Here is a 23282-nt window from a genome sequence, read left to right as displayed (position 1 = left end):
TTTGACTGGGCTGGCATGCTGGGAAAGCTGCACCAGAATCCAGTCTAATTTGGCATGGTTTTCTACAGCCAGATGCCCTTCCTAACACCAACCCTCCGAGAGTGTAATGGGTGCTTTTACATGCCACTGGCACAGGTGCCATTTGCATGATACTGGTATCTGCCATGAGTGCGGTTTTGCTTGGCTTGATGAGTCTTCTTCTCAAGCACAACATAATGCCAAAGGCCTTGGTTGTTGCCTCCATGAGGCCCAACACTCAAAATTGTCACTTTTACTTGCTGAGTCACTTTCTACTGTAGATATCGCATATTTGATGCTCTCTTCTCTTTATCATAACTTCTCAGATTGATATTCATTATTCCACGTCAACAATGATCTGAGAAAAAAACAGAAAAACATTAGATCTGTTTGTATCAACCTCCTCTCTATCTCTACCATCCATACTCTCACTATTCCCTCAGTCTTAATTCCTCCAAATCATGTTGCTGGTGTGTGTGTGAGTGTGATTTATCTGATATTCCTTGGAGGAATTTTTCCAGGTACATCTGAAGGGTTTGGGCTTAATCGTTTTTTTTCTCCACACGTTTTCCTTGATTAGTTTCAAAATAATGTGGAATAGAGCATGTCCAGGTAAATATTTTGTAATACAATATAATATTTTGCATTACATTGTGTTACAATGTACTGTGACTTTGATTTTGAGAAATGACAGATGGTATGAAATACTAGCCTGGATGATTTTAAAACTTCATACTAACATTACTGGGAAAACACTGATGGTTTATTTTCTTCGCTGTACAATTAATGTAGTGTTCATAGCAGTCTGGGATAGAACAGAATTTGGGTGTTGTAATGAAATCCTTGTCATATAAGACAGAGGTAATGGTACTTTGATTCATTCCTAATAACTTGTGCACTGGTGTTCTATGTAAAATTACTGCTGTAACACTGCATGTTATTCATATATACCTCAAACACAAAATATATCTAATATTAAAGTTCTGTGATGTTCTCATAGTGTCAATGACAATAAAATGTTGGTTGCAGGTAACATCTTAACAAGTGCTCTACAAACACCGTATAACTGTTAATTAATGGAAACATCAGCATGGTATATATATGAGGGATTGCTGAAAAGTTCCTGGCTTTAAGGGTATCATGAAGGGCCTGGTTGGAGGCCAAATCTTCTGAGTTCTTTTACAGGGCTTAGAAAAACAGAAGTGTGAGTCTGAGAGGGGAATATGTTGAATAAAATCATACTTAACTTATCCTCCTATATTTTGTTTTACCCAAAGTCAGGAACTCTTCAACATCCCACCTCGTAATATGACTTTTTTTTCTAGACATTTACTCTTTAGGAAGCACAGTTCTATATTTCTGCAATGGTTAACTTGAATGGAAACAATATTTATTTAAATATTAAAAACACCCACTACACTCACGGAGTGGTTGGCGTTAGGAAGGGCATCCAGCCGTAGAAACACTGCCAGATCAGACTGGGCCTGGTGCAGCCTTCTGGCTTCCCAGACCCCAGTTGACCCGTCCAACCCATGCTAGCATGGAAAGTGGACGCTAAATGATGATGATGATGATGATGATTAAATTCGTAAAGTGTTAATTTATCTGAAAGAACTGATAAATAATTAAAGAAAATTTTTTGTAAGCTATATTCAGGTTTAACAAATGAAAATTTATCCTGACATCACCAACACTGCTCAAGGTCTGAAATCTAAGCTGATAGTGAAAAATCAGTAATCTTTGAGTTCTATAGAAACAAGTATTTTCTGTGCAGAAAGTGAAGATAAGACATTTAAAAATTCAACCCATAATTAAAATTAATCCACACAACACTACTAATCTCCTTGCGAAAATTAGAAAGATATTCATTCACTTTGTTTATAAAATTTATCATTAGCATCTTGTCATAAATTTGTTATGCATGATGTAGAAATATATAAAAAAAAAATCTAAAGCAGCTTAAAAAAGAAATATTAATGGCTACATTCAATACTCTGCATTTGTAGTTACATCCACTTTCTATGCTAGTAAACCATCCAACCCATGCCAGCATGGAAGGCGGATGTTAAATGATAATGATGATGATGATGACGATGATGATTTTAAAAGCACATTATCATCAATGTACACACTTGTATATGTGTACACATGAATACATGTGAACAACACCATATACATATACAAGAATACATTCTTTAACTTCTACTACTATTACCATGACAACAAACACTATGCAGCAAACATCAAAGAAGATGTAGTAAAGTGACAACAAGATAACGAAGTACATAACAAAACTAATAGTAATAATTATCATCCTTTTTACTCTAAACACAAGGTCTGAAATTAGGGGGAAGGGTTAGTGGATTACATCAACCCCCAATGTGCAACTGGTACCTAATTCATCAACCCCAAAGGAAAAAAGGAAAAATCGACCTCAGTGGAACTTGAACACAAAATATAACAACAGACAAAATGTTTAGCAGCATCTCATTCAGCATGTAAATGATTCTGCCAGCTGGCCACCTAAAGGATAATAACTCTATCTACTATAGGCATAAGGCTCTGAAATTCTGGGGGAGGGGCTAGTGGATTACATCAACCTCAGTGTTTGACTGGTACTTATTTTACTGACCCTGAAAGGATGAAAGGTAAAGTAAAGCTTGGCAGAATTTTAACTTAGAATGTAAAGATGAACAAAAAAAACCACTAGGCGTAGGAGTGGCTGTGTGGTAAGTAGCTTGCTTACCAACCACATGGTTCCGGGTTCAGTCCCACTGCGTGGCATCTTGGGCAAGTGTCTTCTGCTATAGCCTCGGGCCGACCAATACCTTGTGAGTGGATTTGGTAGACAGAAACTGAAAGAAGCCTGTTGTATATATGTATGTGTGTGTATATGTTTGTGTATCTGTGTTTGTCTCCCCACCATCCCTTGACAACCGATGCTGGTGTGTTTACGTCCCCGTCACTTAGCGGTTCGGCAAAAAGAAAACTGATAGAATAAGTACTGGGCTTACAAAGAATAAGTCCCAGGGTCGATTTGCTCGACTAAAGGTGGTGCTCCAGCATGGCCACAGTCAAATGACTGAAACAAATAAAAGAGTAAAGAGTAAACATTTTGTCCAACATACTCATGATTCTGCCAGCTCACCACCTAAATAATAATAATAATAATAATAATAATAATAATAATAATAATAATATTAATAATAAAAGTACAAAATAGCCCAGTTATAGAAAATGAAGGTGAAGAAGATAGTGCCAATTTTTGGATCCTTAGAGACCATATCAGAGGGCATCAAGAGGAATATCAAGGGAATTAGAATAGAGTGCCCAGTAGAACAGTTCCAAAAGGTTTGCCACCTTGGCATGGCCAAAATAATCAGGAAAATATTAGAAGACTGAAAAGAATGGATAGCAAAGAACCATAGGCTGCAGGTAGAAAGCCTGCTGTGCATGCAAGAGTCCAAGATTTCCAACAAAACCTGTGATAAAAAGAAATATGTTTTTAACATAGGCACAAATTTAGTGGAGGGTCAAAATTGATTATGTTCACTCCCTTACTGGGCTGCTACTTATTTTATTGATGAAAGGAGGATGAAAGTCAACCACTGCAAGAACTGAACTCAGAATCTATAGCGACATTTCAGTCTAATGCTCCAATAATAAAAATAATAATTTTTAATTTAGGCACAAGGCCAGCAATTTTTTTAGTAGGAATAGGATTAGCTAATTCCATCAATCCCAAGTAATTAACAGGTACTTTATTTCATTGATCCCAAATGACCAACAGACTAAGCTGATCTTAACAGGATTTTAACTAAGAATGTAGAGTTGGAATAATTTTTTTACACTCTGAGTTAAAATCCTGCTGAGGTCAACTTTGCCAGTCATACTATTGGGTTTGATAAGTACCAGTCAAATATTGGGAATGAAAATGCTGGCCTTGTGCTTAAATTAGAAACCACAACAGCAACAATATAGCAGTATAAGCATGGTCCACTATAATTGGCAATGAATGCAGTAACACATTGAGAACTGTAAACAACCATCAAGAACCTAATTAAGAATTCAGTACTGGATATAAGGTAGTGGTTGTAAACATGCAAGCCATCCCAGTTACAAACTATATACTGCAAGTTAATCTAACTGAAGAGATTAAGCAGAAAACCAGGAAACTATTAGTAGTGTTCTGATAGAAATAGAAAACTAATATAAAATAAAAACACTAGATACTTAGAAGCAAGTAAAGGGAAGCTGGTAGATGCAATAAGAAAACATAAGAATAGCCCTAAAACTTTGCTTTGTGGGTAACAAACTGATAGGTAACAAATGGACACTAATTACACTGAAGAAAATTATTTATATAAGGACAATACTAGAGGAAAGTAAAAAAAAAGGGATAGTTCCAAAATATTTTCAAGTAAAAACAAAACAAAAAAAAGAAAAATCATTCCATAGTACCAGACCCAACAAAGAGAATATAAGTGAGAGTGAAATTTAATAATGATTCAACTGCTCTAGGCTAAAGGTAGAAACAGAAGGTCTGATTTTAAGTGCACAAGACCACTGCCTAGTCAAAAACAACAACTAAAATTTAACGAAGGAAATATTTACTAACATAAAGTGTAAATAATGCAGCCACCACATTCTGCCATTGGGCAGCATGCTGACACTTTGATTTTAAAACAGATAAGAAATATTACAAGCATTAACAAAAACTAAACATGACAATAACTTGGTCACAATCATCTAGCACATGCTATTCCAAATTCATAAGATCTTTGTAAGCCATCCAGATATAATAACCAGGAACTAGAACAACAATATCTGTATATTGTAGGCATCTCAATCTTTTCTGACAGAAAATATGCCAGAAAGTAGGGGTAGGAAAACTGTAAAAATACAAGGAACTTTAAAGAACATAAACATGATGTAAGGTATGACAGTTAAAAAGTACTAATACAATTAGAACACTAGTTGTCTCACAAGCAGTCAATGATGCTTATGAGTTTGGCAGCACTCTAAACCCAGATTTGGGAGTAATATTCCAATGCGTGTCAAACTTTAGGTCTGTTGAAAAGCAGCAACTAATCAGTGTTGGGGTATTTTATCAACTGAGAAAGAAATCTACTTTTTGTGATGGAAGTTTGACAATGTAATATATGTGAAGTTACCATGAGAAATAGTGTATTATTCAAGTTGAAGTAAGTCTGACAGCTTTGAGCACATGCTGTTCAAGAAGAGTGTTATGCAAGAATATTCTCTGGATATATATAGTGGTTGTATCTTTGTGGAGTAGTGAAGATATCATAGCCCCATTGGAAGACATCTATGATACCTCTATTGTCTTGAGGTGTCTAGATTGTATGTGGATGACATTTATGTACAAAAGGAGAGGCGTATCATCTGTATTTGTGTGTATTTATGTGTTGTAAAAAGTGACAGAAAACAGGTCTTTGATGACAAAAGGAAGAATATTGGAGATATGACTGAAGTTCAGTTGTCTCTGACATCCTTCCAAAACCAGAGTTAATGAGATGCTAGAATGTGGATCAGAGATCTCCCTCAATGCATGCTGCAAATAAAGAAGTGAATCAAGGAATCATAATATATGCATATGCAGACACTTAGACCATCTTCATTTGAGCCAACTGACAATTATAAAAGCTGTTGTTTTTCATTGATAACCAGAGTGTGTCAATGTTATCAACACATATCTGCATTACTAAGAACAAAATGTTTTCATAAATGCATATATACTTACACACACATCATAAAAATATTATATTTTATCCTTATTAACAAACACCCATTATGAAAAGACATGCAAAACATTTTATGCTCACATCACTTGTTGTTAGGAATATCATCTAGAACTTTTTCCAGTTAATTCATATTAATATTTTTGTAAACATTTTCATAAACATGAACTCCACCACAGTTTTGTGAATACGAACTATATCTCAAACAGACCATATTTAATTGGACATTTTGCTGTGAACAGCTGTGATTCTCTGTTAACTTTATCATGCATCATAAATAGAATTTTTTTATATATTGTCATGAATCAATAATGTGGTCACTTCATAAGTGAATTCATTTCTGTACACACTATACACTGTGTAGTTATTTTTATACTGAGATATATTTTCTGAGCTTTTTTTTATTCTGTTTGGATCTGTTTGGATCATTATATTCTTTGTTACACAATTAAATGACTTTTATTTGTATGTGTGTTATTCTCACTGCTATCTCTTCAACTCAAGAACCATTGTTCACTCATTTATTACCATTACAAGGTTTTATCTTACTTCTCTGATAATCATATCATATGCAAGTTCATAAAGTAGTATTTCAGATACCAATTCATATTGTTTATCCTGTGTCACATCCTCTAATTACAGAAGCAGTCCGCTTGGATGCTGAGCTCAACTTTTCATTCTTCTTCTTCAATCATGTACTTCTTATGATCATATTAACATAGGTGTCATCATAACCCTAGCATAAATTTTGTCTGAAATTTTTTCAGGTGAATCTATCAAATTACGATAGTGTCATTTCAAATAAAGCAGTCAAACTTTCCTGAGGCTACATTGCTCTTGCACACACACACACACACAACACACACACACACACACACACACACACACACACACACACACATTCAGCACAGCACAAAAATTACAGTTATGCCAACACAGAATAATAATTATTGAGTTATTTTGGCCAGCAGGTGATGAGTAGATAAATTCCCTCTAGGGATAATATCCTATATATGCATACATATGTATATACTCTTTTACTCTTTTACTTGTTTCAGTCATTTGACTGCGGCCATGCTGGAGCACCGCCTTTAGTCGAGCAAATCGACCCCGGGACTTATTCTTTGTAAGCCCAGTACTTATTCTATCGGTTTCTTTTGCCGAACCGCTAAGTGACGTAAACACACCAGCATCGGTTGTCAAGCAATGCTAGGGGGACAAACACAGACACACAAACATATACACACACACTTATATATATATATACATATATACGACAGGCTTCTTTCAGTTTCCGTCTACCAAATCCACTCACAAGGCATTGGTCGGCCCGGGGCTATAGCAGAAGACACTTGCCCAAGATGCCACGCAGTGGGACTGAACCCAGAACCATGTGGTTGGTTAGGAAGCTACTTACCACACAGCCACTCCTGTATGTATACAAATAAATTTAAGGATATTATATTTAATGTATATTGTAGGGATAACGACAACACACATGCACATACATATATAATGTTTAATGTGAATTGTGCATATGTATATATGTATATAAATCATCACTTTAGCATGGGTCGAATAAGACTTGTTGACACGAGTTTCTCAATGAAGCTTTTCTGCTGTTGCCGACACTTACCTGTATCCACGTAAGGTACTATTTCTTCAAGTACTCAAACAATGGACAGCTCAATGGACAGACATGCTTCTGTGGAGGATTGTAAACAAAGACACTGAGTACAACAGTGAATTTATTTTTTACATTTAGTATATAAATGTCAAGGCAAGGGAAACACACAACATGCATACTCACATACACACATATCTTTATATATAAAAGTGAGGTTGTGTGCTGTCTGTCTCCTACGATTTAGATTCCTAACTACTCCCATATTTTGCGGAGCAGTTTAACCAAAACCGGGTATCTTATAGTCGTGATTCATATCGAGCCCTTCTGGGTATTAGCGCACGTCTACGATGAGTCTACGATTTAAAAAAAAAATTTACCATCAATTTTTCCCATTTTTAATGCATTTTTTGCATATATAAGGGAAGTAATAACTCTCTAAAAATTTATTATTAAATCTTAGAACGTAAAAAGCTACAGTAACCCCCCCTTTGTGGTTAGCCATATTGAGATGGCTATTATACTTTACATCTCTAAAAATGCTTATATAGTTATTTCCCTTACAAACCCGAGCAACACCAGGCGATACTGCTAGTATATGTATAAAGCTATTTACAAATGTGTAAATAGTGTTACAAATACATGTATATTTCATAGAGTGAATTGATAGATAAACATCAAATAATATCCACAATAGCTAGAGGTTCAAGAGAGAAAGGCAGAAAGAACTGAAATATAAACATAAAAAAATATATCCACTGTAATTAAGAGCTCCATCATTGACACACCACTAAATTCCAGTACATTTATATAATAAATCTAGGTGAAACAAACTTGCATGTATATACAGAACTGGCTAAACTCATCATTTAAAGCAACATATTTAAAACACAAGCAGAAAAGCAAACATTTCACGTGTAGCTCATAATTCAATTATGCTCAATAGATATTTCAGTTCAATAAACATCGGTATTTATATAATTATGTAATTAAGATAATTAATTTAATTTAAAAGTGATGTTCACCTCATCTTAATTATATAATGGTACAAATAATATTGTTTATTGCTTACGAAACAGCTGTAGAGCACTATTAAACAATGAACAATATGTGAAATTATGCTTTTCTGCTTTTCTATGTGTGTCTACTTGCACTTGTGTGCACATGTCTGTGTGTGCACATGTCTGTGTGTGCATATACATGCATGTGCATCTGTGTATGTATGTATGTATGTGTGTGTGCACCTTTATGTTTATATTAATAACTGTACATAGTTGTACATATATATACAAGAGGAGAGATAGACAAAGAGAGAGAGTGTGTGTGTGTGTGTGAAAAAGAGAGTGCATGTAAGTATGAGACAGAAAGAGAAAGAGAGAAACAGAAAGAAACACAAAGAGAGAGAGAAACAGAGAGAGAGGGGGAGAGAGTGAGAGAGAGAGAGAGAGAAAGAAAACCCCTTCTGTATACTTTTCTCATAAAAATATAATCAGTGTCCTACGTAGTCATACTAGGAAAGTTGCTTTTAACATTTGTAATATTTAATTGGCCACTCAAGGAAATCTCTTCTAATTCAAAACAAAAGTAAATGGGAACAATCATTTTCTATTTTTATATCAGCAGCAACATATTTTATTTAAAAATGAAATGAGGTGGAAGATATCCAAAATCAGCTCAAGACAGCTTTTGACTGTTGCATGGTTATCACCCATGCAGCCTCCGACTAACTACAGCACTAAGAATGAATATTTGATGCACATACTCATTAGTGAGAAAAATAATATCTCTGTGAGTTGATAGTGATTTCCTATAAATACTCATTTAGAATAGGATGACCATAGAGCTGTCAGACAAGAAATATATAGGAAAAAGAAACGAAAAAAAAAAGCTTTCATTTCAGCAAAATATTATGCATGTATATTTATACCAATAAGCTAAATAATATACCCAAAACAAACATAATCCATGTAAAATTTCTTATTTTGTATAACTAATCACAATGACTCTTCTCAAGTTAATTTAAGACAAATAGTTATAATAAGTATCTGGTTAATAAATATATTAACGATACAGATGTCTCTCAGTTATCTTGCAATATACATCATCAATATTTATTTGACATGGAAAATACAATTTCCAGTATCAAAAGACATCTGATAATAAGATGTTAATTTTCAGTAATTTAGAAGCAAAATTTTTGAAATATTATGTACTGAGTTTAAGTCTCTTGTGAATATTTGGTTGTTTTTTAAGCAGAATTCTATTATTTAGAATGGCATCATCCCACCTGCTATCAAGACTAGAAACCATAATCTCTGAGACAGTTACTGAGAACAGACTAACACTCAATCCAAAAATGGGTTCGTTTTACACCTGCTACTCACTGTGAAATCTTGGCTTTTTGTTTTTCTAAAAGCCCAACAGAGTTTAAGAATTATTTGATATTCATTTTTTCATAAGGCAAAACAGGAAAAGGATGAGGGACATTCATCAAGAGATGTGTGATTGTTCTGATGTATTAGAAAAGAACAAGTTTGAACTCACCAATAATTCTTAATGAGAAATATTGATTTGTAACATTAGCGCAGGGATACAAATGTGTTCCCTTGTTGTTTAACCACAAGAGTAAATCTACACTCAACTACATTCCAGCCATATTCATACCATCTTTGTGTCAGACACGGTATCTTTTACTCTTTTACTCTTTTACTTGTTTCAGTCATTTGACTGCGGCCATGCTGGAGCACCGCCTTTAGTCGAGCAAATCGACCCCGGGACTTATTCTTTGTAAGCCCAGTACTTATTCTATCGGTCTCTTTTTCTGAACCGCTAAGTGACAGGGACGTAAACACACCAGCATCGGTTGTCAAGCAATGCTAGGTGGACAAACACAGACACACACATACAAATATATATATATACATATATACGACAGACTTCTTTAAGTTTCCGTCTACCAAATCCACTCACAAGGCATTGGTCGACCCGGGGCTATAGCAGAAGACACTTGCCCAAGATGCCACGCAGTGGGACTGAACCCGGAGCCATGTGGTTGGTAAGCAAGCTACTTACCACACAGCCACTCCTGCACCTATATGCACACAAGATTACATTATCCAGTAGAGTGTGATTTGTGGAAGTTTCTGCAGAAGAACCAATGCAGAAACTTCTTTAGTATTTTGAGCAAAAGGTTCAAAATGATTGAATCAACAACTGGCCCTTGTTTTACTAAACCCTGAGGCTTCAAAGGTAAAGTCAGTGTCACCAGAATTTGAACACAAAACATAAAGGGATATAACTAATTACTCAATATATTTAATTAGGTACTCTGCTGTTTTGGTCATCCCACATTTTAACAAAAATTTGATCAACAACAGCTGCCAAATCTCCCTAAAGGTACACACTACCATCCTAAAAGAAAGAGAATGCATTGGATAATATAGTCTGCTTCACAGAAAGAATAACAATAACATGGTCACAGCTTAAATGCTTATGATCTTTTGATCTGTTCAAGTAGGGTTAACTGACAGCACACATTGATGGTTAAAATTTCCTTCAAATGCAAGCATAACAAGCTGTGACTTTGGGCAGAATATAAAATTGTGAAGTCAGCAAACTAGATTAAGTTTGCCTAGACTCAATGGTGCAGTTAATCTCTGGAAGACTATGGAAACTTACTGGTTTTGTTGACTTGTAGAGAAACTGTGTATGCATGTGGAAAGAGAGATAAATTCACTTTCTCTCTCTCTCCCTCTCTCTCTCTCTGACACACACACACACACACACACACAAAATGCCTTGAGAGTGAAGCTGATAGAGGAAAACTGTGTAGAAGCCAGTTTGAAAGTAGGTAGATTAGTGTTTATCTCTGACTGCTCGACAACCTGTGTTGCTTTGTTTGTGTTCCTGTAACTTAGAAGTTCAACAAAAAGAGGCTGATAGAATAAGTATCAAATTTCAAATAGCTCTGAGTTCAGTTTGATAGACTAAACCTTCAAGGCAGTGCTTCAGTATGATTACAGTTCAATGACTCAGACAAGTAAAACAAAACTGAACAGAAAAATATATACATACATATGGGATGAGTTTATTTAGGTTAATCCAGTGACCTGTTACTCTAAAGTTATCTTACTGTATAGACAGCTCCTCAGACAGGAATAGATTAGCAAGAAGATGAAGACACAGCACTGTGATGAAAGATAGAGGGACATACACTTGGTTGAAATTACAAGTTGGCTTTTGACCAGAGAAAAGTAGAAGTAAAACACTTAGCAAGGGGAGAAGGAAATGCTAGCAAGTGTGCATACAGGAACAAACATACACACAGATGGAGGTTAGGGTAAAAAAGTGGGGAAGGAAACAAAAGGAGAAGAGAAAAATAGAATAAGAAGAATATATAAAAGGGAAAGAGACTGACTCCTACATTCACACACATAACCATGCATACATGTAAATAGCTAAACAGATGAATACACAATGGAACTAAGGTCAAAAGGATCAGTTTAAATGAGTAGAACATACACTTCCTTCTATACATATGCATATGTATATATATATGCATACTCAGACCTACAACCAGGCTAGCTAGTAGGAAGGAGAAAAGCAAGTTGTTAATCTATGCCAAGAATTACAGTTGCAAATAAAAATTAAAAAAAAAGAAAGCAAGGAATTCATGGAGGATTTTTTAAACTCCAGAGTAACAGTACACCTACATGCAAATAATTACATACAAATACATATAATTGTTTCTGAGCTTCAGTCATCAATTTTGTCAACTAATGTTTAAAAATTAATGCATACTGTTCTTGAATTTACAAAATATTCCTAACTTAAACATATAATGATATAAATTGAGATATTCCCACCCACATATAGATTTAAATGAACATACATACAGATAATTATGTATAGATAATTATATCAGTTCTTTCGTGGAATTGTGAAATTATCAATACAAGTGACTTTGCCTAGAAGCAATAATGAATTTAGGAAGAAAAGCTGCCCGCCTATCTTGAATATGTATTGAGATACAGAATGTATCAGGCGATATAAATACTGTGTTGGTCGCTTAATTAATCATGCAATGCAAGGTGTGTAGGTGCAAATGCTGCAAGGTAACCATAAAAGGATATCTGTGTGGTCACTCGACCTACTGGAAATAGTAACCCATTCTTTGTCATATCAGACCTCACTCTCTTAAAAAGAATGGAAAGACACAACTGGATAATGTGGTCATTGATACAGTGTGTCTAAGAACAGAATAGAGACTGGATGATTTCAGAAAAAAGTGCATTTGATAAGAGTCTTTTTGATTGGAGCTGGCTTGGTGCTTAAAATAATAAAAGTATGGAAGGATAGCAGTATGGAAGGATAGCAGATTTCTTAGATACCCTATGCTTGAAAAACAAAAAAATATGTAATGACCAAAAACAGTCGAAAAATACCTTTAAGATTTACTTGATCTCATGTCAGACTAATGAACAATAACAATACCAATAGACGGTAACAACCACAATAAGAACAAAGGAGACACACTGTAGAGGAGAATTAAGATGCTTTAGATCAACTAAAACTTGAGGTTTTAAGCAGTGTTGATGGGTGTTTTAAAATTCAGTCTGCTTTGATCAAACAGACATATGATCAAAGTTTTTCCATCCCTGATCAACCTGTCTTTTTGCACATCTAAGACTGCATTAGTTAATACACTCGACAACATTCTTAAAGGCAGAGAGGTGTAATATGAAGGAATTTGGTTGCTATTTCTAGCAGGCTGAGTAGTCTCATCTATCCAACACTTTAAGGAGGCTGATACACTTGTATCTCTAAGAATGAGATGATACTATAAATATGCATTTATAAAATTAAACATCACATCAAAACAGATCAACTGAACATATTTTGACTTAAATGCTCAAGTAAACATACGTGGTTAGATTAAGTTAACTTTTTTTATATCATTTTTATACAGCAAATTTGAAAATATTTGACACTCAATATTCTGACCATGAGAAGTTTCATAGCACCTAAGTCATAGAGCACCGACATATTTTCTCCCTTGTCACCTCACCTATGGAAGTGTGATACTAAATAGTTGTGATAAAATGAACAGCAAATTTTTAAGATCTGTACAACTGAAGTGAAATATGATATGTTAAATATGAAGTTTTAACTCAGATAAAGTGAGTTAAGAATACAGTTGGACATTAACCCTTTAGCATTCAGATTAATTTGTCAAAAGTAATCCTTATTTATTCACATTAAAAAAAGTTTATCTGATATTATTTTGTAGCTTCAAGATAGGAAAGATATAATTGCTTATTTTTAGAATGACATTGCAGGGTAGGTGTGAGATGCTGGTTCTGGCCAGTTTGAGCATAAAATGTGTAGAATATTTGGGCCAGATACAGCCGGTTTAAACACTAAAGGGTTAAAGTCATTAGTCAATGTGTGGACAGGAGAAATTAATACAATGAAATGGAAATTTGATGTGAATGGATGAGTGCCGAAAGCAAATGTGTTATAAACTTTCTGTGGCAAAAGTAGACATGGGAAGCCATGGAATAAATGGTGTGTGCAATCTCAGTCTGTTGGTTTCACAGGATTTAGAAAAATGTTGAAGAGAACAGTGACAGCAGACTTTTCCAGCCACGTCAGTAAGAAAAACAGTCATTAAAATGGTGATGCTGTTGATGATGATGATGATGATGATATGCATAAACACACACATTACTAAATACACATGCATGAAAATATAGAGCTACATTTATTTGCACATACTTTTGTTTCAATATCTAGTTTTTTGGAAACCCGAACTAAGAAAATATATAAAAGAATGATAATACATTCTCAGGTGTTCTCTACCTTTTGATGAACAGATCAGATTTACATATATCCTTCAAAATTCCAAGGGTGGGATTGTTTTGCAAGCTTCCTTCTATTTTATTGAGGTGACAAGAAAGTAAGATAGTGTTCATTCTACATGCATATCCTCCATGAAAATTATCCAGCATAAGCTACATGATAAAGATTAATTTTCAGAATACCTAAAGTTTGTTGTTGTTGTTGTTTGTTCCTTCTTGAGCCATGCCTGGCTCATAAGGGCCGGTTTCCTGGTCTCTTGGCATATAGGTTCCCCACCTGGACGGGACACCAGTCCATCACAGGTGAGCTGCAAGATGCAGGAGGAAAGAGTGAGAGAAAGTTGTGGCGAAAGAGTCAGCAGAAGTTTCGCCATTACCTTCTGCCAGAGCCGCGTGGAGCTTAGGTGTTTCACTCATAAACACACACATCGTCCGGTCTGAGATTCGAACCCACGATCCCTCGACCGCGAGTCCACTGCTCTAACCACTAGGCCATGTGCCTCCACCTAAAGTTTAAAGTTTGTGAAGTAAATGTGAATAGAATACAAGAATAATGTAATTTTGTAAACGAAGGATCAGGTAGTGTGTTTTATACAGAGAGTGAGTGGGAGATCGAAAAATGGTGATTGTGAAAAGAGAAACAGAAGTATTGATTAAGTTAACAAATACAGAAAAAGTAAAGACTGTTGTAAAGCCAATAGAAAACAGAGAAGCCTTACACGGAACATCAATGAGCCTGTGCTTGTAGCATTGGTCAATGAATTTTTGCCTATCAAGCAGATGGCCATTATTTATGTATATAGATTCAAGAACAAATTTACATGAGTAGTAAGCCCTGGTCTTGTATTTAATCAGGAAAAAAATTAATACTCGCAAATTTAACATTCCGCTTTTTCCTTTTCTTCAGGTTGTCAGTGTTTCATTTGAAATTTGTAGTAGTTAATTTCCTAAACAACCTATTGATATACGAAACACCTAAGTTCATCATGCACATATACTTATTGTTATATTCTTCAAATATTAGCAAGCTTTCAAATAGCCTATGAGATTATAGTGACCTTTCTAGTTCACCTCATAGTACACTCATCCAATCAGCTATACAGGTTTGTTCACAAACTTCCATATTTTGTTTCTTACACTGGCTTAGTCATGAAAACTTTTGACATTGTCACACAACTTGATAGAAAGTGCCTTGTTTTGGAAACAGAATTTAAAAGTCTAATGCTTGTATGTATTTCATATTGCCGAGAATGTATCATGTTTACTCCAACAAAGTTTATTAAACTGTTTTTTGTTGCAGTTTAGAAATTTATAATATATTGAAAATTTTTTACATTTTTAGGCTTGCTGATGTTGATGCAGCACCCTGAATACCGTTAATAAGGAATATTAAGAGCTGTGATGGTAACTGGTACAACAGATTTGACAAAGTTGTGTCAAATCTTATTGTATTGTCTCAAGTTAGCACTTTTCCTCGGACTTACTTATTAAAAACATCTTCAAAATTGACTCCTCAGAAATGGATTTTACAGTGGATCTCAGATTTTTTATGTAAGTAGACACATGAATTATTCTAGTTTCAAACTTTTAAACTGAACCACACTAAAGTTTATAGAAATCTATATGCAAAAAATTATATCAGGGCATTTGTTCAATAACAGATATAAGATCTGAAATACTTTGCATTTTGGGGGGTTCTTTACATTAAAAGAAGACCTGCTATCTGTCCAATTTAGATTATTATTTATTTTTTCAAATTCTTTGTTTCAACTCTTCATTCTTGAAAATGTTTGTCTATTTCTTTTCTTTGTTCTTTATTCCATAATGTATATTTTTGAGGTCAAGAAAAACTTTCCTGTTGTTATAATTTCAAGTCTACTCTAAAGTTGTTTAATAATTTTTTTTTAAATAAAGTGTACATACATAAAATAAAGGCGCAGGAGTGGCTGTGTGGTAAGTAGCTTGCTAACCAACCACATGGTTCCGGGTTCAGTCCCACTGCGTGGCATCTTGGGCAAGTGTCTTCTACTATAGCCCCGGGCCGACCAATGACTTGTGAGTGGATTTGGTAGACGGAAATTGAAAGAAGCCTGTCGTATATATGTATATATATATATATATATTTATGTGTGTGTATGTTTGTGTTTCTCTCCCTAGCATTGCTTGACAACCGATGCTGGTGTGTTTACGTCCCCGTCGCTTAGCGGTTCGGCAAAAGAGATCGATAGAATAAGTACCGGGGTCGATTTGCTCGACTAAAAGGCGGTGCTCCAGCATGGCCGCAGTCGGATGACTGAAACAAGTAAAAGAGTAAAGAGTATACATACATACATTTATATGTATGAGTATATGTGTGGGTGGCATCATCATTATCTCCCCACAATCTATTGGTCAGAACATCCAAATCAGATCTTAATTGGAGTTACTACCTTCTTAGGTTGGCATAACACATTTAACTTGTACATTTTACTTTTAGATTGGCTTCTACTGATAGACATTGTTTTCAACACCAACCTTTTAACAAAATTTCCATGTGTATTTTATTATACCAACACTTTTATATCCTCAACAAAACTAAGAGATTCACCTACACTACACCTGATTTTCTCCCCTCCATACATACACAAGCATGTATCTGACTCATACATTGTTCGCTTTCCAGACATTTTTACATTACTGCATGTACTTTATATGCACTTTCTGACAAGTTGTGGTTCACCTGAGCACTGTATACAATAATTTCAATATTATTATTATTATTTAAACAGTGCTCTCAACTCTAGACTCCCCACATCTTCCCTAACACTCTACAGAGTCCACTGGGTGCATTTTATCAGAATACCAGTGAGGTTGCATTGTACATCACAAGACTAAACAACCCTCAACTACTTTACATTGTCTCCCACTATTCAGGCAATGTGACCTGGTGAATGAAAGAAAGAGGGATGATGACAGGAGGTGAGTTTGGTTGAGAAGGTAAAGTAAGTGAGAATATGGTGTTATGATGTTGGAGGAGAAAGTAATGTAGGAAACACGGTAATAGCAGGGAGCGAAGAAGAAAAATAGCTGATAGCATGATGACAGCTATTCTTGCAGGTAAGAAAGAGAGCAAGAAAGTGACGGATGTCAATAATGAGTAACTTGGGAGAGAGAAAGAGAGAGAGTGATGGCTAGAAGAGCAAAATGGTGATGATTGCTGGTGAAGAAAGTAAATAATGGACAGCCATAAGAAGGGGCTGGGCAATGGTACAAGAGATAGATGGATATCAATAGTGAGTGACCTTGAGGGGAGAGTGTGATGGCTAGCATTACAGAGAAGCGATGGTAGGGGTATGTTGGACATTAACAGATCTGATACAATCATTTGTCACACAAGCATCTTGATTTAAGAGACAGAAAGGTTAGAAGAGTGATGTGGCTGGTGGCAGGAAGGTAAGGGTAAATGGAATCCGGACAGATTCCTTATTAATTCCTTCTCAAACAGATAAACATGGCACAGTGAATAGGATAGTAATGGAAAGATGAGAGAGTAATGAAAAAGCAGTGGTGGTGCAAATGAAGATTGAAAAGGAAGCCAATGAGTGAGAGACCCAGATGTAGGTGTACAAACCAGTTTCCATCACTTCCACCATTTTAACGTTTACATTTGTGTACACACGCACACACACACACACACACACAAACTCACACTCACACAAACTCACACACACACACACTCACACACACACACACAACACACACACACTTACACACAAACACACACACACACTCACACACACACACTCACACACACACAACACTCACACACACACACACCACACACACACACAACACACAACACACACACTCACACACCACAACACTCACACACACACACACTCACACACACATACACACAACACACACACAACACACACACACACAACACACACACACACACACTCACACACACACACACACGCACACACACACTCACACACTCACACACACACACACACTCACACACACACAACACACACTCACACACACACACACAACACACACACACACACAACACACACACACACACAACACACACACACACCACACACACACACACACAACACACACAACACACACACTCACACACACACACACACACGCACACACACACTCACACACTCACACACACACACACACACACACACACACAACACACACACACATGCACACTCACACACACTCACACACACACACACACTCACAACACACTCACACACACTTACAACACACTCACACACACACACATGCGTGTATGTTGGATAGAGCATAGTGTTTATGATCAAAACAGCCACATTAATGAATTACTTTTATTTGAAAAAGACATCATATTGAAGTGGAAATCATTCTTATTGACTATTTTCAAGTATGTGGTTTGAGAAACCATTGAAATATTTGAGACTTTTGAACTGAACTTCGGTGAAGAAAGATTTGGAAACAATATTTCCTAACTCGCAAAATTGCACAGTATACATGACTAGAAATAGTTATAAGGTTGGTAAAGATATTAATTTCCATTTGAAGTCATAGTTTTAGTTATTAGGTACCATGCAGCGATCTCAAACTCAAACCCAATGCAGCAGTAAAGTAAGCTTCTTAATCACAGAGCCATTCTTGCACAATTACACACACACACACACTCTCTCTCTCTCTCTTACACACACACACGCACACACACAAAAGCTACGAAATCAAGTGGAGATTAATATGTTTGCTAAACCTTATAACTATTCCAACAGGGCATGTATAATGTGTATTTCTAAAAGTTATGAAATATAGGTGCAGGAGTGGCTGTGTGGTAAGTAGCTTGCTTACCAACCACATGGTTCCAGGTTCAGTCCCACTGCGTGGCACCTTGGGCAAGTGTCTTCTGCTATAGCCCCGGGCCGACCAATGCCTTGTGAGTGGATTTGGTAGACGGAAACTGAAAGAAGCCCGCCGTATATATGTATATATATGTATATATGTGTGTGTATGTTTGTGTGTCTGTATTTGTCCGATCAACATCGCTTGACAACCGATGCTGGTGTGTTTACGTCCCCGTCACTTAGCGGTTCGGCAAAAGAGGCCGATAGAATAAGTACTGGGCTTACAAAGAATAAGTCCCGGGGTCGATTTGCACGACTAAAGGCGGTGCTCCAGCATGGCCGCAGTCAAATGACTGAAACAAGTAAAAGAGAGTAAAGAGTATTGTTTCCAAATCTTTCTTCACCAAAATTCAGCTTAAAGCCCTCAGATATTTCAAATGGTTTCTCAAATCAAATACTTGGAAACAGTCAATAAGAATGATTCCTACTGCCATTTAATGTCTTTTCAAATAAAAGTAGTTCTCTAATGTAACAGTTTTGATCATACAGAGACCATGCTCTAGTCAACTGATTACTAATTTTTTTCAATTTAAATCTTCTAATTAAAGACATCATATCTTCCTTAATACTTCAATTAAATCTGCCCACTACAATAACCTATCTGTTATACTGTTGTCAATGGTCTACATTTCCTCTTTCTCTTTTTGTCACATTTACATATTTCTCTCTTAAATACACTCTACTCTACTGTTGTATATTCTGTATATTTAGCTTATAAAAGACTTAGAACATTCTTCCTTCTTTTAGTTTGTGCTGACCATATTCACTCATCAGGCTTTTTTCAGCTTTGGGCTACAGAAAAAGACACTTGACCGAAGACACTTGACCAAAGACACTAGACCCTTAGTGGAACTGGAGCCAAAAGCATGTGATTAGAAACTAAACTTATTAATCATAGTCATACCTGCACTTTTATATACACAAAATACTATAACCCCAAGCAGACCAAAGCCTTATGAGTGGATTTGGCTTAGAGGATCTGAAAGAGCCCCATTGTTTATATATGTATGCATACATGTGTGTGTGTGTTTTCACTTTACATTGAACAATACAATATAGTCGTCAACAACTTTCACTGTCATACAAGCAATATCATTCAAAATTCCACAAAATCACATCTGGCCATTTGAAGGATTACTCTCTTTTACTCTCTTTTACTTGTTTCAGTCATTTGACTGCGGTCATGCTGGAGCACCACCTTTAGTCGAGCAATTCGACCCCGGGACTTATTCTTTGTAAGCCCAGTACTTATTCTATCAGTCTCTTTTGCCGAACCGCTAAGTGACGGGGATGTAAACACACCAGCATCGGTTGTCAAGCAATGCTAGGGAGACAAACACAGACACACAAACACATACACACACACACACATATATATATATATATATATATATATATACATATACATGACAGGCTTCTTTCAGTTTCTGTCTACCAAATCCACTCACAAGGCATTGGTCGGCCTGGGGCTATAGCAGAAAACACTTGCCCAAAAAACACTGCTTGGAAATATGTGGGGAATGGTGAGAGGGAGGGCATCTGCCTTGACAAATTTTGTCCCCTCTATACAAGCATGGAAGTGTAGCCATAAAAGCTATGATGAAGATGATGATACACACACAACACATACATTTGTGTGTGTGTGTAAGGTTTTTAAAAAACATTTTAGGGAACATCCTTGATATGCTCAAACATTTGGAAGGTTTTCTTAAATTAAAAATTATTAATTATATAAAAATAAATCTTTAAAATTATTAGAAAAGGAGATTAACAAAGACCTTTTAAGGAAAGGAGTTTTTGTATATACAGAATATTCAACAGCAGAGTAGAGTGTATGTAGGAGAGAAATACGTAAATGTGACAGAAAGAGAGAGGAAATGTAGATCATTGATAACAGTATAACAGATAGGTTATCTTAGTGGGCAGATTTAATTGAAGTATTAAGGAAGATATGATGTGTTTAATTAGAGGACTTTTCAAACACCCACATAATGTAATTCGTACAGAAGTAGCATTTAACAATGGTTTTCACTATTTGTGGTTCAGTTCCAGATTTAGAATTCTTATAAAGTATTCTCTTTTGCCTTTCATAATTTCTTCCTTTATTTTGCATTTTCTGTTTGCACAAATGTTTAAACATTCACTACATGCAACATTTCTAACAGGTCAAATCTGATTTGTTACTTATGCACCCTAACCCTTTCACTTAATTTTGATCGTTTGGCCTATGTACTTTCAATTGCATTGTAGACAAACAATGCAGTAAATGAGATTTTTCATTTTGTAATTCATATTTGCAGAACACTTAATTCCTTGCCATTCTTGAAAGTTCAGGTTTCGCTCTTTTCAATCAGTTCACATATTCCACAATGTGGGTTTTTACATTTTTTTGTACCTGTATTATTTCATCTCCTGATGCATCTTTGTCAAAACTCTTTTAATATTTGGTGGTTGTCTTCAAATATCAATAATTTGAGGCTATAAGTCTCCTAAATTTGTTGACTGGTATAGAATTGGAAGGTATTGCTCATTTAACCATATACAAGTTGTAGTTTTTGGCATTGTGAATGACTACAAATGGAATATTTCTATTTCTGCCATTCTTTGAATTGTGAAGGTATCTCTGAAAGTCAAGGAAAGTCCTTGAAAACAGTTGGTAAGAGGAAGGGCACCCAACCATAGAAAATCTGCTTCAACAAATTCCATGTGACTCATGAAAACATGGAAAAGTAAATGTGAAAACGATATGATATGTATATATATATCATATCACACACAACTACTCATATGCAGAACACATACATGTAGCACATGCCATATAAGTACACTTATACATAAGCATTTATATGTCATCACACACATATATAGACATATCAATATATATATATATATACATATATATATACACACATATACAGACATATCAATATATATATATAAATATAAATATATACACAAATATACATATATAGATATATATTATATATATATATATATATATATATACACGAATATACATATATATATATATACACATATACATATATATATATATACACACATATACATATATATATATATACACACATATGCATATACATATATCTATATATATATATATATATATATATATATAATATATATCATATATATATATATACATATATATTTAAATAATATAAATTAAATAATCTTATGTATTGGCTTTAGTTTTTCATTGCTTGATTTGCCTAATAGTGGTTTTGTCTTTAATTTAATATATTATATATATATATATATATACATATACATATATATATATGCCAGTCCTCAGCCCCCTCTTATTTATCAAAGTCTTCCAGGCAATAACAGAGGAGTTCAAGAGACACGATACTCTTGGGTGCTCCTCTATGCTGACGACCTTGCTCTAATTGCTGAGTCACTATCAGAACTAGAGGAGGAGTTTCAGGTGTGGAATCAAGGATTAGAATAGAAGGGCCTTAGAGTCAATCTAGCTAAAACCAAAGTCTTAATAATTAGGAAGGCAGACAAACCACAAATCCCTTCAGGTAGATGGCCCTTCTCGATCTGTAGAAAAGGTGTAGGTAGAAACTCTATAAGATGTACCCAGTGTAAGCTATGGACACATAAGAGGTGCAGCAATATCAAAGGAAGGCTAACTAGGAAGATAGCTTTTGTATGTGGCAGTGCTCAGGAGCAATAAACACTGAAAATGTGCAGAGAACAACTTCTGCCACATAGGGAGAAAAACTAGAAGTAGTTGATAGTTCCATTACCTAGGTGACCGAGTCAGAAGTTGGGTAGGGTGTGCTGAAAGTGTAGCTGCTAGAATAAGAATAGCGTGGGCTAAGTTCAGAGAGCTCTTACCTCTGCTGGTGACAAAGGGCCTCTCACTCAGAGTAAAAGGTAGACTGTATGATGCATGTGTACGAACAGCCATGCTACATGGCAATGAAACATGGGCCATGACTGCTGAGGACATGCGTAAGCTCACAAGAAATGAAGCCAGTATGCTCCGATGGATGTGTAATGTCTGTGTGCATACTCGACAGAGTGTAAGTGCCTTGAGAGAAAAGTTGGACATAAGAAGCATCAGATGTGGTGTGCAAGA

General features: G+C 35.5%; 1 protein-coding gene across 3 annotated transcripts in view; it reads left to right on the top strand.

Moving 5' to 3' along the window:
• LOC115219534 (protocadherin beta-15) overlaps positions 1-23282 on the top strand; it is a 171040-nt gene that overhangs the window by 26095 nt on the left and 121663 nt on the right. For all 3 annotated transcript variants that reach the window (XR_005001978.1, XR_005001977.1, XM_036509238.1), the window contains exon 2: positions 15607-15815. The gene's annotated coding sequence lies outside the window, so the exon portion shown is untranslated. The remainder of the gene's footprint in view (positions 1-15606; positions 15816-23282) is intronic.

The sequence above is a fragment of the Octopus sinensis genome, linkage group LG14 (assembly GCF_006345805.1).
Source record: "Octopus sinensis linkage group LG14, ASM634580v1, whole genome shotgun sequence".
NCBI classification, from domain to species: Eukaryota; Metazoa; Mollusca; class Cephalopoda; order Octopoda; family Octopodidae; genus Octopus; species Octopus sinensis.
Note: the sequence above shows the minus strand (reverse complement) of the source record. Positions and strands in the feature narration are given on the sequence as shown.